A 12,635-nucleotide genomic window follows, 5' to 3' on the forward strand; every position below is an offset into this window, starting at 1 on the left:
TTTCCTCTTGCCCTCCTTCTCACACTGTTGCACAGCTTGATTCCAGCATGTTGTTTAGAGTGAAATGTGGAGAGGAACTCCTCTCCGCTTCTGTGTTGGAGGTCTCTGCATCCAGTCTGCTTTCCACACTTATATATCCCCTCACAGACAAACACATAATTACTATTCCCTTCTGCTTCTATCTCCTTTGCGCTTCGGTGTCTTGGCTCAACGTGGCTCCATGAAATTTGTAGTTTTGCCCTTCGTTTCACTGCTTTTTCTCTTTTTTTTTCCCAGTTCAAAGTTAAGAATAGTTTGATAGATGGAGGGTAGAAGGAGGGCATGAACTGAACTTGAACTGACAACATAACCGATGCTTCTTTCATCTCCAAAACTTCATATTTTAGGGAAAAAACTTGTCCTTTTCTCACCAAAATTTATAAACGTTTTAAAACTATAGAGCCTTCTTCCAAAAAGTGTCATAGACCCAGGGTCATATGACTTAGTCAAACACACAAAGGACAGTATTAGCAGTAGTTTTGTAAAAAAGAAGAAGAAGAAGAAGAAAGAGTTGAAGTTAAGTTAACCAAGGAATTCCAAAAACTGGCTAATGGAAATCAGTGAAATGCAGATTCTTTAGCTTATTTCCTTCTATCCTCTTTAAGTTTCAAAGTTTGCAAAAAAAGAAAAGAAAACACATATAGCAAGTTAATAAAAGGTAGATGTACTGTAGCTTTGTACTGGTGATGCCTTGTTCAAAGATTAAATATACCCATATTAGATATATCCAGCATATCTAATAAAAATGACAGACAGTACATCTCTAATTTCGCCCCAAGGAAAGATATTGAATTACACCATAAACTGAGTAATACTGGATATTTTTTAATCAAATCTTGTTTTATATAGGCTTTTCTTTGTCTATTGCCCACAAGCTTCCAACGTATTCAAACCACTCAATATTTGATACAATATGCCCCCAAGAAAGAAAGTGAAGCGGAGAAAAATCTGGAGGCAGAATCAAAACTAGGATGCACAAGGGGCTGAATCAGTGGTATTTGATTTGAAGAGCGATTGACCTCATGTATAATGCAGAAATTATCCCTGGTGCCAACATGATGTCATGATCTGAGAGGAGTATGTAGCGAGACTCTCGACATCAAATATTCATCATTACATGCACGTACACGCGCACACAGACAAACACACACACACACGTCCATACTGCATGTTAATTTCAGAAGTCTTGGGTTATACAGATAAATCACACTTCTGCGATTAAAAGCAAAAATCACAACATAATTTATTTTTACAAGGTTCAGCATACACAAGGCTATTTGATAAAACTGCCTGATACCTTTTGGCTTCCTTTGTGTTACCGTGAGGAAGAAAGCCTAAAGGCAGCACAAACATTTAACTTTGATTAGAATTACAAGAGTAAAACAAAACCTGGCCGGGAGGGAAAACTAAACAAAAGCGTCTGCAGAATCCAGCCCCTCATTTGTCAGTCTGTGCACCTTTGACTCCTTGCCACATCTCCTGACCTCGTGTTTTAGTGCAGATGCGTTTAATGAAGAGACACAAGGAGAGAGTAGCCAGTGCAACAGGCATTTAACAAAAGAATTTATCTATTTTTTTTTTCAATTTCGTAGACATGAATCGTTACAAATTTAATGGCTAAACCTAACCTTGCAGCTTTTATGCCTGAAGTTAACCAAGCAACATATTTGTAATAAATTCCATATTCCAAACTCTATCACTTGGTCTCTGGCATAACAAGTCAAGTCGAAGTTCTCTTCCGACCCTCCAACTTTCAAATGTGGATCAGAACATCAAAATATGCCCAGCAACACAAAGCGATACACTAAAGCTTGTGACTATATATCACAAACTGCCATGAATGGGTTATGATTATTATAAGTATAACAGTTGTTTGGTTTTGGTTTTGGGTTTTTTGTTTAAAACCAAAGTCAGAGGATACACATAAGCAGACATGGAAAAAGATAGTAGTAAGCAGAATAACAGGCAGGTAAACTGGCTGGGAAAGCAGACTGAGGGACTGACATGGGAGACACGGGACTACTATGAGGAGCTGAACAGCAAATGAGACACAGGTGGAAACGATTAAGGCAGAGCAGATAATCACAGAGATGGGAAAACAAAGGACCAAAGCTACACAAAGAAAGCAATTACTGAAGGAAGAATGAAAGTGATTACAAAAGAACAACATGAAACTGACACTGACATAAGTGTTTGGGCATTTTTGGAATATGTTTATTTTTTCCTTTCTCCAAGGACAAGTGTTTTTTTTCTCCTCCTGCCCTGGTCCAGATACACCTTAAGGACCAGCTTGAGCCTCCATTCTCGGCCATGCCGTCTGCTACTCACCAGTGGTAAACTCCAAATGTTGTTTTTTTTCTATCATCCTCTGTGCTAATCCTGTTTTCTCCTTGTCCCCAGTTGCTTTAGTATTCACTAATTACCAGAACTCACCTGGCTCCTCGACACTGCTCCGTTCCTTCCCACGACTTCTGTTTGGACTTGCCTACTCACTAATCACATACCTGCCTGCCCTCCTGGACTGGGGAGCATAATCTGTTGGTTTTCCTTGGCTCAAAAACCCTCAAACCCCACTGCATACCTCCTCCTGAGAATGTCAGCTCACAAGTGAACAATCATCCTTTCCTGCCTCTCATACTATAAACTATATTAATGGAACACGCATCTCCAGACCTTTGGAATTAACTCTGCTCTCCTCTTCCCTAGTGCTTTCCCTCCCTGTGACCCTGAACTCTTGTTCTGACCTCTCCCATATTAGCTGGTTTCTCAAAGTCAGTTGTTTCAATAAAGTTTTTGCATCAACTAGAGTTGCCTAGTTTGAGTCTGCATGAGTTCCGAAGTGCATAAAGGCTCTTTTGGCGAGAGAGATCTATGTAAATATATAGTGAAGTGATACATGGGGTATTTTGTCTCTTTCTGTATGTCTACAAATTGTTTTGTCAGTAGGTTTAGTTTGGCAGTCAGTATCACCCTGACCAGATGGTACAGCTGAGCTGAACTGAACATAAATGAATCTAAAGTAGTGACATTATGGAGTGCTTTGCTGCCAGGACTATAATCACATCAGGCCAAACCTGGCACCGATATATAAAGAATATCATGTGCAAGAACCCAAAATCAGATAAATTTCACAGAATAAAACTGCAAACAGCAAAAAATAAGACACACTGTGATTTATTTGTAATTTGAGTAAGAAAACCTAAAAGAGGGGAGTGTAGTATCTGCCATGTGACCTTCTCTTCCCTCCCAGCTAACTTCCACCAAAACTGTAGCTCGTTGGCCAACAAAGACCAAAAGAAAAAAACAGTCTTGTTTATTTAAGCCAACAGCAGAGAGAGGGAGACACTATTCTGGGATGTGGTGTCTGTTATTCACTTTGCCAATTCACTGGTTTCAATTTTTGTGTTAAAGTTGAAAGTGTTAATTAGGGTGCTCAGGGATGTCTTTAGTGCTCTAGTCTTTTTCCATAGTTGCTGGGTAAATTGAGTGGGCTGTAATTGTGTGTGATGGCAGTTGATGAGGTTGTAAGCTGTGATCCAGAATGATTATGGCATTTCTGGTCCAGCCATTTTCATGCTGACACTGTGTTGTTTGAGCTGCTTATGAGAGGCAGTATTATGTAACAGTCACCACTTCTTTTCTTTCTTCCATTTTTTTTTTTGTTGTTTCTTTTGTTGGGGGAAATTACAGCTTGCGATAGAAGTTCAGAATGTCTGATAAAAATCAGCAGAGATGATATGAGGGAATCTTTTCATTCATTTTCCACCATAAATTTTCTTGTAACCTTTTGCACTCCAATCATTGCAGAACATTTAATCATGTAGCTCTACAAAACAGGCACTAAAGAGACTGCAAACCAAATACTTTTCTTGTACTACTCAGGTATCACTAAACCAACAATCCCTCCCCAACTTCAAAATGCACTCAGCACTTCTTCTTGATCCTATGTTTGACACCTTAATTAATCTAAAGGTGGACCATACGATGGAATACCCAAATGGTCATAGCAGAGCATTCAATTCCTTGTGTTAAAACAAAAAAGAAAGAAAAAAGGAGAGTACAACCAGCATGCCAGTACCACCATGCAATACTGAAGATAAGAGCCACAATACACAGTGCCTTCAGGATCTTAGGGAGGATCTTTTATGCCCCCAGGTGTATTGGCACTGTAAAAACTTTTTAACTAACTCTAATGGCCAGGGGTGAGGCTCTCCCCTGAGCCTCCAGATTTTGCTCCTATACTGAGGATCTGACAGTCAGATTCAGGAGTTCCCCAGACCGTTCTTTCCACAAACAGTCTGTTTCCTTGGAACTATTCAGGATACTTCCAAAAATACTCATTGGTTAATTGATTGTTAAATCCTAACATCTGTAGTTTTTATGGACATGTTTTAGTTCAGATGAAGTTTCCTTTAACATCGAAATCTACAGGTAAGATGTAAACAACACTATTCAAGGTATTAACAGGCCAGAAGTAAACCTATCTGGTTAGAATGCAAAGTTTTGCTTAGGTAATGATCAAACCTACCAGATCCCAATCTTGTTAAAAATGCAGGCCCCGCCCACCAGGACCCAAAAAAAGATGAACTGCCAGCAATCCCCTCCAAAGGTCCCATCTCCAAGCTCTGCTGGTCAGAGCTATTTGGATGCAACGGGAAAGGCAGGATTTTTAATGTAGTGGTTAATAGCTTTATGATAAACTGCCATCTAATATTACATGAGATGCTTGGTTAGCGCAACAGCTGGACTGTGACGTTAAGATACTATGGTCTATGTTAATCACCATAAGCATTCATTCATAGCACTTTAACTCAGCGCTATCTGTTACAAATATCTGTTACTCCCATTGACAGAAAGAACACACACACACACACACACACAAACTCACACTCATGAATCTCTTGCAGACTGAGACTCGGATGCCTCATTGACTTGCCATTAAAAGAAAGAGCCTTCATTAGTTAGGATCTCCCTCCGTAAAGGATACCAACTGTGCACATTTATGTGCAAAGGCATGCATGTGTGTATCAGAGGTTTGTTGTCTGAGGCTTTTGCATCTAACCATTCAGTCAGTTTCCAGCACAACACGTAGCCAAAAAGGCGTATTCATTAGCAAGAGGGGGACCATTTCCCGGCACTGGGAAATTCAGTAAAGCGTACACGACCATGGCTGGAAGCTGAAAGTAAAAACAGATTGGGGGAGATTCAGACAAACGGAATGGAGGAATGCAAGTGGAACATTGTAGAACATTCCAGAAAGGATTGTTATCAAGAAACACTGATCCAGTCATCAACACACAGGATCAGAAATTATTTCAGCCAGAAAGCTGATGCATTTCACTGGCTAGAAATTTTACAACGAGGAGGAGGAATGACAGAAATTATGTTCAGCAGCCTGAAATAAATGTAATGATAAGTAATTTTCTATATCAAAGAGTGATTCTTACACTGCTTATCTGGGTCCAGGTCGCAGGGGCAGCAGCAGCTAATTAGATCCCTAATCCGCCTCAACTGTTTCTTTTTCGTTCCAGCTCTGCTCGTAGCCCCACTCTTATAACCCCACCTGAATGACTTACTGCATCTCTTCACCTTATCTGTAAGGAAGAGCCCAGACATGCTGTGGAAGTTCATTTCCACTGCTTGTATCCACACTCTCATTTGATGGATCATTACCCAAAGCTCGTGGCCATAGATGAGGGTATTAAGGTAGACTGACCAGTGACTCCACAGCATTGCTTTAACTGTTTAGCTCTATCTTCACCATGATAGTGTTTGTATCGCTGCTAACACCGGACTAATATAATATACTGTACACAACTGTACAGAATAGAATAGAATAAAATAAAATACTATATACAATAGAATAAAATAAAATAAAATATACAATAGGATAAAAATAGAATACAAATATACACTGAGTAAAAATACAAGTTTGGCAGAAAAGAGTATTGCACTTAGTCTTATTGCACATGTGTGGGTTTGTGTGGGTTTGATCAGCTGCAAAAGTCTTTGTTGTGGAGTCTGACAGCAGTGGGGAGGAAAGACCTGCGAAATCTCTCCGTCCCACACCATGGGCACCGCAGCCTGCCACTGAAGGAGCTCCTCAGTGCTGTCAGAGTCTCCTGCATGGGGTGGGAGATGTTGTCCAACAGGGATGACAGCTTAGCCACCATTCTCCTGTCACTCACCACCTCCACTGGGTCCAGAGGGCATCCTAGAACAGAGCTGGCCCTGCGGATCAGCCTGTTCAGTCTCTTCCTATCCCCGGCAGAGATGTTGCCACCCCCAGCAGACCACACCATAAAATACGGCTGAGGCCACCACAGAGTGATAGAAGGTCTTCAGGAGTGGGCCATTCACTCCAAAAGACCTGAGTATCCACAGAAGAGGAGGAAGCCAGAGTACCTGGAGAGAAACCACCCAAACACTGGGAGAGCATGCAAACTCCACACAGAAAGGCCCTCCAAATATATAAAACTTTCCCACTCTCCGTCCGGGGAGTCTTTTAACCCTCAAGCTCAGGTCCTCTGCCAGAAGCCATTTTCATTTGCTTATCCAACTCAAGGTTGCAGAGGGGCTGTAACCTATTCTGCTGGGTGAATAGCAGGATACATCCTGCACAGTTCAGCCTATCGCAGGGCTAACGTTGACACGTTGGATCTCTATAATGGCTGTAAGTGTGAATGTGAGCACATGTGGTTGTCTATCTCTCTGTTAGACTGTTAACCGTCCGGGGTGTCCGTCTCACCCCGCAACAGCTGGGTCTGGGCTCCACCCCATCCCCGATGATAAGTGGTTAAGAAAATGGATGGATGGCATTTCACATGAACACCCAAGAAAAAATGTACACACATATCTAACTTGGCAATTTATAACATTGCATGGCTTCGAAAGAAATCGGACTATTTTTTGATCCCCCACTAAAAACAGAAAATTACTGTTATTTTGTAGAGGCTTCAAAACAGTGTTTGCCCAGTCGAATGCTTTTAATGTTGCACAGAGGCAGTATTTTGTTTGCACAAAATATTCCATTTCCCTTAGAAGTAAGTAAATACAGTTTTATTTATGTATGATGCAAATGCATGGCAATTTAGCATTAACAGGACCAATTCATACAATCTACAACAATGTTGTGCTGTCCTAATGAACTGAGGTCTTTCCTAGTTGTGCTATTCATCCCATGTGACAAGATTATATGGCATTATGCAGAGTAACTGACTACACCAGAACGTAATGTTCTTTTTTTAGTGTGCTTTTACATTTTGGAAGAAGTACAAATATATGGAGAAAAAGCTGCATGTTTAAACGGTGTAAGTTGTGCAAAAAGTATGCCGGAGAAAGAGAAAGTGTTAAAGCTAAACACATGAACTACTACAGGTGCATGAAAATTATCATCATGATTGTTGGTCCACCTTGTACAGCCTATCAAAACCATGCTATGTAATGATATTAAAGTTTGAGATCAGTCAAGACAACACAATTCTCAGTGCCAGACAAATCATGGGTGGTAAACAATAAGTGAATCAGGACGGTAGCAGATGTTACAGCGTGAGCTGTCCAGAAGCCGCAATGCGGTTGACAATCTGATTACATTACATGTGACAGATGCATATACGTATGGTGATGGAAATTCTGTTACACAGACACCTGTGCCCTGCTTATGCTTTACCTGAGTCAGTCAAGATGTGCTTTCATCTTAACTGATTTGATATTTGTAACAATATAATACCAGCATTAAATTAGTATTGGCTCGAGAAGCAATAATTCTATTGAAGCAGCCACCTCTGTACTGTTGTCATATTGAAAGGAACTGCACAGACAATTCCTCCTGACTATAATCTGGCAGGGGATTTTTCAAATGTGATGGCAGAGTGGGGCACCAGGGACCAGCGGGAAAACACAAGAAAAATGGCATTGCACAGGATCCTTCTATATTTAACACATTTGCATTGTGGGTAAAAAGATATATTAATCTTTTACATACTTTTAATTTGAGCTTTTATTTTTACTAGATTAAAAATAACAGTATTGTGTAAAAAAAAAAATGAGATGCACAAACATGTCTAAACAAAATCCTACGTAAGCAAAACTATTAGTAGCAAAATATAGCTAAATTTCATCATCATCATTTGTATGCTAATATATAATTTTAATATTGAAACTGCTGCTGGACAATTTAATTCAATTCAGTTTATTTTTATTGCACCAAATCACAACAACAGTGGCCTCAAGATGCCTAATATTATAAGGTAAAGACCAGTGTTGGTCAAGTTACTTGAAAAAAGTAATCAGTAACTAATTACTGATTACTTCCCCAAAAAAGTAATCCCGTTACTTTACTGATTACTTGTTTTCAAAAGTAATTAATTACTTAGTTACTTAGTTACTTTTTAAAAACACGATTTACAACCTGAAGAGGTGATAAAGCGATAGATCTTTCAGCCCAATTCTACTTTTTCTGCATAATCCATCATACAAAATGTAATCAAATGGAAAAGTCTCTTTTTTTTAACTTGTTTTATCAGTTTTAATCTTTTAACTTTATGCATCAAGCAAAAATTTTATTATATGCAACATTCTCTGACTTGAATAAATTAGTTTAACATTTAAACCTATTTTCTGCACATTCCAGCACATAAAATAAAATATTTTTTGTGTTTACACTCACTCTTTCAAATAGATCCTGTTGCTCTATTTTCACATGTAAAGCAGGAGTAGGGTAGGCGGAGGTTTACCCTGGTGCAGGTGTGCCGCGGTCAGTTGAAGAATCAGCGAGTTTCTCTGTGAGTTTCCCATTACGTCGTTGCGCACTCGGTGCTTGTTTGGAAGTTTAGGGTTTTTTTTCGCTGTAAAAAGTTTTTTTCCCACGCACGATGGACGCTAATGTTTTTGTCACTTTTTATGGAATCAAACTCAAAGTAAGGTCAGTACTTCCACGCTTTAAACGCTGCACGCTCAAACTCTCCCAGAATCGATATGTGATCCATTGTTGATCTGCACACAGCTGTTGTCACTAACAGCGCACTCGCTTACGTCACTGTCATGAGACATTCTCGCAAAAAAAATCACGGTTTTAGTAACGCAGTAACGCAGCGTTCCTACGGGAAAGTAACGGTAATCTAATTACCGATTTTGCAATAGTAATCCCTTACTTTACTCGTTACTTGAAAAAAGTAATCAGATTACACAGATGGGCGTTACTGCTCATCTCTGGTAAAGACCCTACAATAATACAGAGAAACCCCAACAATCAGACAACCTCATATGAGGAAGCACTTTGGCGACAGTGGGAAGGAAAAACTCCCTTTTAACAGGAAGAAACCTCCGGCAAAACCAGCTTAGGAAGGGGCAGCCATCTGCTGCGACCAGTTGAGGAGAGGCAATGTCAGATTGAAAGTTACTGCTCTGTAGATGCCCTTTTTTGTTATGAAAGTAGGTGATCGGTCGTTAATTAACTAACTAAGAGTTGGCAAGATTAATATCGAGCTATAATATCTGCAAACATGTACAGGTAGTGCAGAATTATTAGGCAAGTTGTATTTTTGAGGAATAATTTTATTATTGAACAACAACCATGTTCTCAGTGAACCCAAAAAACTCATTAATATCAAAGCTGAATGTTTTTGGAAGTAGTTTTTAGTTTGTTTTTAGTTTTAGCTATTTTAGGGGGATATCTGTGTGTGCAGGTGACTATTACTGTGCATAATTATTAGGCAACTTAACAAAAAACAAATATATACCCATTTCAATTATTTATTTTTACCAGTGAAACCAATATAACATCTCCACATTCACAAATATACATTTCTGACATTCAAAAACAAAACAAAAACAAATCAGCGACCAATATAGCCACCTTTCTTTGCAAGGACACTCAAAAGCCTGCCATCCATGGATTCTGTCAGTGTTTTGATCTGTTCACCATCAACATTGCGTGCAGCAGCAACCACAGCCTCCCAGACACTGTTCAGAGACGTGTACTGTTTTCCTTCCTTGTAAATCTCACATTTGATGATGGACCACAGGTTCTCAATGGGGTTCAGATCAGGTGAACAAGGTGGCCATGTCATTAGTTTTTCTTCTTTTATACCCTTTCTTGCCAGCCACGCTGTGGAGTACGTGGACGCGTGTGATGGAGCATTGTCCTGCATGAAAATCATGTTTTTCTTGAAGGATGCAGACTTCTTCCTGTACCACTGCTTGAAGAAGGTGTCTTCCAGAAACTGGCAGTAGGACTGGGAGTTGAGCTTGACTCCATCCTCAACCCGAAAAGGCCCCACAAGCTCATCTTTGATGATACCAGCCCAAACCAGTACTCCACCTCCACCTTGCTGGCGTCTGAGTCGGACTGGAGCTCTCTGCCCTTTACCAATCCAGCCACGGGCCCATCCATCTGGCCCATCAAGACTCACTCTCATTTCATCAGCTCATAAAACCTTAGAAAAATCAGTCTTGAGATATTTCTTGGCCCAGTCTTGACGTTTCAGCTTGTGTGTCTTGTTCAGTGGTGGTCGTCTATCAGCCTTTCTTACCTTGGCCATGTCTCTGAGTATTGCACACCTTGTGCTTTTGGGCACTCCAGTGATGTTGCAGCTCTGAAATATGGCCAAACTGGTGGCAAGTGGCATCTTGGCAACTGCACGCTTGACTTTTCTCAGTTCATGGGCAGTTATTTTGCACCTTGGTTTTTCCACACGCTTCTTGCGACCCTGTTGACTATTTTGAATGAAACGCTTGATTGTTCGATGATCACGCTTCAGAAGCTTTGCAATTTTGAGACTGCTGCATCCCTCTGCAAGATATCTCACTATTTTTGACTTTTCTGAGCCTGTCAAGTCCTTCTTTTGACCCATTTTGCCAAAGGAAAGGACGTTGCCTAATAATTATGCACACCTGATATAGGGTGTTGATGTCATTAGACCACACCCCTTCTCATTACAGAGATGCACATCACCTAATATGCTTAATTGGTAGTAGGCTTTCGAGCCTATACAGCTTGGAGTAAGACAACATGCATGAAGAGGATGATGTGGACAAAATACTCATTTGCCTAATAATTCTGCACTCCCTGTAAAGACTGGGAGTCCTCTAGCACAGCGGTCCCCAACCCCCGGTACTGGTACTAATTTTTTTTTGTTGTATTTATCCGCGACACCTTAAAGGCCAGTCCGTGAGTTGTTTGGTACCGGGCCGCGAGAGTAGAGGCTCAGGTGTGAAATGTATGGTTTTCAGGGTTTTTATCAGTTTTCAGCGTTATTTTGTTATCGTTTTTATCGTCAACTCGATTTTCCTGGGTCTTTTCACGTGTGTTATGAATAAATCTTTTTTTCGGTACCGGTACTAGTTTTATTTTGCTGTATTTATCCACGACACCTTAAAGGCCGGTCCATGAAAATATTGTCGGGCATAAACCGGTCCGTGGCGCAAAAAAGGTTGGGGACCGCTGCTCGAGCACAACCGCAGAGCTAAAGATACAGAGAAACAAACACGTTTCCCGATTGTTTTCGTCCTTCACCAGTCACAATCTTACAGCCTTTTTAACACATAACCAGATGCAGTCAAGTCTTAAGCATACTTGTCTTTAACATATTGCATAATTAATTTCAGGCTAATTAACACAGCAGTTTGAGGCTCAGCTACACAAACATGCAAATAATGAATTGCAAACAAACAGAAGTCACACACATGTTTGCATACGCACACGCAGACAAATGCATTATGAATGCATGGCTCCTCTACCCCACACACAAGCACTAGGGAATAAGGTAAAACTCAACAAACCTTGAAAGTTATAAAAAAGTAATAACACCTTGAACATAAAAGCTTGAACTTGAAACTACAAAAGATTGCTTCACACAAAGCATAGCACAGCTCTATAATGCAAAAAGAATAAGAAAAAAAATGAAAGCAAGCTCTCTTTTCTTACTGTCCAGCTCACTGGAACTTTGTTGTACAACAATTTAACAAACCACTTGTTCACAGCTGATCCTGAAACTTGGCTAAGACCCCAGCTGTTTGGTCACCCTCTCATACTTTGCCGTGCAAACTATTAAGAACACAAGTTCTTAGTTTAGAAACAGACTGACCTGGTGAATCCAAGTGGATCTCTCTTTCCTTTTACTTTAAATCCACTCTGATAATCAAGGAAAAATGTGAGTAAAAGAGAAGAGACAGAATAAATTAGGATTAAAGCTACAAAGACATGGATGGTGCATGAGTCAGTATCTGTGAAAGACTTCTGAAACATAAAGATTAAGTCGCTCATCTGGGCATTTAACCAGAATTCTATCTGCAGCAGTCATTAGATTTTTAACTTTTGAAACCTCTGTCTTAAGAAAGCCGTCTGGTTGCTCTTCTGCAGACATATTTGCTCTTGTAACTCAAGAATTTTAAAATGTAAAGCGGCATTAACGTATTTTTTCATGAATAACTGCCCAACTGACTACATGTAAATTGAAGTACATAGCCCATATAGGCCAAGTCACAGAGCATCATAAATCCACTCTGCAATTCCTCTCAGCTTTGCACAGTTTTTCATCACCTTTTGATAGTTGTTTTGATTTAATGCCCTCAATTTTAATCTTTTGATGTAGCCT

This window comes from Maylandia zebra, linkage group LG14 (assembly GCF_041146795.1).
Source record: "Maylandia zebra isolate NMK-2024a linkage group LG14, Mzebra_GT3a, whole genome shotgun sequence".
NCBI lineage: Eukaryota > Metazoa > Chordata > Actinopteri > Cichliformes > Cichlidae > Maylandia > Maylandia zebra.